At 40.9% G+C, this 5,880-nt stretch overlaps 1 long non-coding RNA gene across 1 annotated transcript in view; it reads left to right on the top strand.

The window, feature by feature from the left end:
* The first annotated feature begins 5,315 nt into the window (after nt 1-5,315).
* LOC106819846 overlaps nt 5,316-5,880 on the top strand; it is a 1,404-nt gene continuing 839 nt past the window's right edge. Inside the window, exons 1-2 of the long non-coding RNA XR_001395513.1 lie at nt 5,316-5,384; nt 5,587-5,692. This is a non-coding gene — a long non-coding RNA (uncharacterized LOC106819846). The remainder of the gene's footprint in view (nt 5,385-5,586; nt 5,693-5,880) is intronic.

Raw genomic sequence — 5,880 nt, 5'->3', positions numbered from 1 at the left:
CGACGCAGATAACGTATAGTTTGCGCGCTTCGTGCACCTGGCCTGTGTCGGGATTTTTTTCGCCACTACAAACGTTTTTTGTGACATTCGATCGTTTTGTTAGGACGCTACATTTCGCGCTCTGATGCCATTTCGTTTTGGTGATGTGAAGCGACAAAGCTCAGACGTCATTGGCAACATTGCAAGCGAAATCGAGCGTGCAATCGTGAAATGTGGTGCGAGTGCGAAATGTGCCGGTCGTAAAACGAAACTCGTAAGCGCGACTAGAAAAGATTACGCCGAGTTGACCTATAATACGTGCGACGTTCGCTGACTTATAAAACTCTGTTACCCCGTTGTGTCAGAGAACATTGATTACACGCGCCATCGTTCCTATGGATGACTCAACGATTACAGTGTTCAGTATAGTATATGTTGTTATACTATATACTACTATATATATTAATAAAGAGAGAGATGTAGAGAGAGAGTGAGAGTTAGAGAGAAAGAGAAGGAGCAATAGTGATGAGAGAGAGAGAGAGAGAGAGAGAGAGAGAGAGAGAGAGAAAGGGGGAGAGAAAGAGAGAGAGAGAGAGAGCGCGAGCATACGTGGTACAGTCGTGAACGGGGATTCATAAGATGTGATTATTCCACGTCTAAGGCGTTTTCTCAGAGAGCGTTCACAGCTGTTACACGTCTAGTTCTGCCACAACATAACCAAGACGGATTATATCAAGAGCTGATAACACATCTATTATTAGCTCGTGATAACATATGGAATAACTGCGTGACTAATATATCGTTTCCTTTTATGTGAATATTATTAGAAGAGTGTTGATTCTCGGCATCTACCCCTCGCCGTTGTAGCTACTCTGCTTTGAGGACAAGCGTTGCATTATAATAAGCTACTCTGCTTTGAGTTCTGCCACATATCCACGACGGATAATATATGGCATGACCGCCCGTATAATATATCGTTTCCTTTTATTTTAATATTATTAGGAGAGTGTTGATTCTCGGCAACTACCCCTCGCCGTTGTAGCTACTCTGCTTTGAGTGCAAGCGTTGCATTATAATAAGCTACTCTGCTTTGAGTTCTGCCACATATCCACGACGGATAATATATGGCACGTCCGCCCGTATAATATATCGTTTCCTTTTATTTTAATATTATTAGGAGAGTGTTGATTCTCGGCAACTACCCCTCGCCGTTGTAGCTACTCTGCTTTGACGGCAAGTGTTACATTACAAACAGCTACTCTGCTTTGAGGGGCGAGCCTTGCATTACATACAGTCAGCGACTCTGCTCTGAAGACGCACGGGGTTTCAATGAACAGCGCTTGTGCAACCGATGGCAGGGATCCGCACGGTAAATTCTTGCCGCAGCGATGATGATCACGCTCACGGATGCCGATAAGCTGACTATCATGGCCATCGCGGCCGCCATCATCCTCAGCTTCCTCATCTGCATGATGTGCAAGCTGCACGAGCAATGCCCGAGCTGCAGCCTCTTCCCACGTGAGTCACGCCCATCCACACACACATACATACACACACGCACGCACGCACGCACGCACGCACGCACGCACGCACACACACACACACACACATAACATTATCTTAGAATTGTGACAACGAATATACAGGGGTGTCACGACAGAGATTAAGGATGGGGTTCACATCATTCACATTGCCATGAAGGAGGCACCAAAGGCTATTTATAACTAAGGGATCCGATTTTTGTCCAAATTTGAAGATGCAAGCTTTTTTAAGCTAGCATCTTTTTTACGTTTATATTGAGAAATAATTGCTTGAAGTAAATACCATTAACTGGTAATATATTGTAGGTTGACTATGTCATATGCACAGATAGGTAAGCGTTTCGTCTGCTGAAAACTGTCATAAGTTACTGCATACTAGCGCAGCGCTACAGCTGAGACGGAATTTGTTTCATAGATTGTTGCCCGACAAGTTTCTTACTTCCCCACCCCCTAGAGGCTGCCACTCCCGCGCGTGTGTTGCTGTGGCAACGCGCACCTGGTGTTTTACGCGTAACGCGTTTTGGCAGTGATCGTAGTCAGCGAAATTGTCAAAGCATTTTATATTTTTGAAGAATGCAATTCGAAACTATATCTGTGCGAATTAATGCTGCATTCATTATAAAATAAAACAGAAATGAGATATGTCCCTTCCCCTTCCCGCCCCATTAATGCGTTCATACATTTTCCTGCTTATAAATGAAACTAATTTCCCTCTTCTCTACTCGGAATACTAGCCGTTTTAAATGTAATAGCAGGTAACGACAGCAACGGGGAAGGAACCTCTGATTGCGACAAGTTCAATGGCATCTGTGAAATGAACAGCATCGCACCCACGCAGTGGCAAAGACTCAGTCCGAGCCCAACTCGTAGTCTGACCCACGGTTTCAATCAAGCCGTAAAGACGCTGTCAGGATACGGTAGTGGGGACAGTCTCACATCTATCGACAGTAGCGCCACGAGCGGATCATCGCCAGTACGTGTTTTTTATCCATTATTTTTTATCCATATTCTGATTAACCTTTTCGTATAGTGGCGCTCTATACAACGTTGTTAAAAGAGTGGACATCAGCATTTCTTGTCAACTATAAGCCGTATAATGTTTCTATCGTTTAGAGAGAGTTAATTGTCTGCCATATTCATAGAGTAATAAACTACCTGTAACGGAGATATACGGCCTCGATTCACATATATGTTACAGGATATATATATATATATATATATATATATATATATCCGAGTAGAGTTACACATAACGTTCGAATAGTAGTAATTTGGTGACATTAGGCATGACTCAGCATTAGTATTGCCTATATTCTGATGACTAGGATTATTAAACCACGAGAGTTTACATTGCAATAGCGCGTTGGCTCTATTAAACGCGAGGGCGGAAGAAAGGTTACAGCCGCCATAAAACCTCTTTGACGACGTGACAAAGGTCGGTGGGTTTTTTCAGGGTGTTAACTACCTGTTTTTTATAGATTCTGCAGCGAGTCAGCGCGCAGGTGGCTAAGGAATTAGAAAATGTCACACCGATTCCATTGCTCTCAGAAGAGCAGGTTCTCTTTGGAACGCTTTTCTTTGCGATCTGCTACGACATCAATGAGGTATATATCTATCTATCTATATCTACTATAATATATCTTATATATATATATATTATATATAATATATTATTAATGGCGTGTGTGGTGAGCGTGCGTTCGTTCGTGCGTGCGTGCGTAGACGATGCGGCGTGCGTGCGGTGCCACCGTGCTGCGTCGCGCCCCTGCGCGCGCGCTGTGTGTCTGGTGAGCCCTTGGAGTTGTGTTGATCGATCGGTAAGCATGCTTTACGATATTCACTGAATTGAACTCGATAGAGCTTACCGTTATTCGTTAATATGACGAAAACAACGAATGAACTTTTTGGTAAATTTCTTTACTGTTGTCGCTGCTGTAGATTAGGAGTAGGCGTCCCCTGTATACAAGAGTTGCGCCCATGACTAAGTCGGAAAAATCGGTCAGCGTGATCGCTGCGCGGCATGTTGTTTCAAATTGATCGACACCACTGACCGGTTACAGCCAAGTACAGTCGCTGTATGGATATGCGTACAGACTACCGTAGTAAATTAATTAACTCATCGTGCTTCAATAAATCTCAAAAATTTTAGCAGAGATTATAGCCTAAGACCATGTGTCTATGTGTACTAGATTTCTAGAACTGCAAAACACATTAACCAGCTGCGAGCGAGTGAGAGTGACGCATTATCTTTGTGAATTTACAGTTGTGCATTATTCTTCCAAAATGCTAGCTGCCCGTCAGTTGGTTTACACTAAGAAGAGTGTACAATTAAGCTATCAATATGGCGCGAACGATTGAGTTACTTTTCTAGAAATTTAGAACCATATAAACACATGTGCTCTATGCTATATATTTCTCGTGATTCTCTGGGTTTTTAGTGAAGCCGAGTGGTTTAATAATGTAGCAAGGTAATCTACGCGCGTAATCGCACAGGTTAATATACGCCCACGGCTAGGTCGTGTAAGAAAGTGTACCAATTAAACTATCATATTGGCGCGAAACGATGAGTACATTTCTGAATCAGATACACTAGACACTGTCTAGCTTATTAATCTCTGTAAATTTTGATGTTTATTGAATCACGAGTAGTCTAATTAGATTACTACGGACGCATTGACATGCGTATCATACAGCGCTGTACTAAGCCGGCAAGGGTGTGATCCATTTGGAAACAACATGGAGCAAATCCTGAGTTGCGCAACTCTCTGTAATAGGACCCTAGATTAGAGTATATAGGCGTTTATAAGGTAATAGTCCGGGTGTGCTCGGGCCATCATTTTCCCTGCTACGATGGAGTTTCGAAATATTGCCGTACTAGAAAACATCGCAAGGCTAAGAAATAAAAACTGAGAATCAATGGTGTGATTAAACTCAGTTTCACATTCGCTCAGCTCTCTCTTCTCTCTCTCTCTCTCGTCTCTCTCTCTCTCTCTCTCTTCCTCTCTCTCTCTCTCTCTCGCTCTTTCACTCACTCTCTCTCTCTCGCTCTTTTTCTCTCTTTCTCCGCTTAGCAACAGCCGAATTGATGTTTACAGGTCGACAAGCTGACAATTACGGTCCATGAAATTCGTGACCTACCCGTGCGACCTCATACCGGAACCTGTGACCCGTTCCTCACGATCTACGTCGAACGGAAGTCGCTCTTCGGATCGTTTTCCGACTCGATATCGGGTCCGCTTTCCCGCAAACAGCTCAGGCATGACTACGAGTTTCAGACGCAGATACATCGCAAGACAACCGACCCGATATTCAACGAACGTTTTGTGATAGATCTAGAGCAGGAAGCAGTCAAGAACTTTCAAGTGAGGTACGATGATACTTGCATAATAACGTCTGCCTAAGACTCCGTGCGCTGGGCTGAAAATTATACTTACAGCAGGAGTAAATAGTTTTTTTGTTATTATTTACTCTTGCTCACATGTATACTAGTAAATATAACTAAAAATCTATATATTTAAAAAAATGTTTTCAATATATATTTTCTCTATATTATATATTTAAATATATATTTAATATATATATTTTTTTTTTATCAAATAATTTTGTCATCCTGTTATGCAGTTGTATTACAATACAAACCGACGATTGCACGCTAACTATACCTCGAAACCTTTTAATGTGTACTGGGTTTTGTAACGTCAGTTGGTTCAAAAAACACATTTCTTTCTTGGTACTAGGTTTGTACTGTGTGACTACGACAAGTATTCTAAACCGGATACTGTCGGCCAGTTAGTTGTCAAACTAAAAGACTTGGACTTCATCCATTGTCAGGCGATGTCTATGCAATTTTCTTCATACAAAGAGGTACGATCGCAATTTACCTATGTCTTTAAAAATTGATACTGATAAAAACGATGAGGAAATAATAGAAATATTAATTGATAATATATATATATATATACAGTATAATATATACACATATATTGTACATATATTGTACATGTACACACATAATCACATATTGATTACATATTGATTTTAAATATTGGTTTACTCCTCATGTTAGGAAGTTTGCGATGCACTCGTGGTCCTGAGCCTACTTCCCACTGCTGAGCGAGTGACCGTAACCTTATTGAAGTTCAGATTCAAAAAATCCTTTCCCGGAGTTAAAGGTAGACAATAATATAAGTAGTGTCATAATATAGACATCTACAATAATTACATGTTAGAATATTATATTATAGTATGTTATATATCATATATTATATATTAAGAGTGTCTATATTATGACACTCCTAAGAATATATACACATATATATATATATATATATATATATATATATATATATATATATATATA

The sequence above is a fragment of the Priapulus caudatus genome, unplaced genomic scaffold, assembly GCF_000485595.1.
Source record: "Priapulus caudatus unplaced genomic scaffold, Priapulus_caudatus-5.0.1 Scaffold2, whole genome shotgun sequence".
Classification (NCBI taxonomy): domain Eukaryota; kingdom Metazoa; phylum Priapulida; class Priapulimorpha; order Priapulimorphida; family Priapulidae; genus Priapulus; species Priapulus caudatus.
The sequence above is the reverse complement of the archived record's forward strand: the minus strand, read 5'-3'. Positions and strand labels throughout refer to the sequence as shown.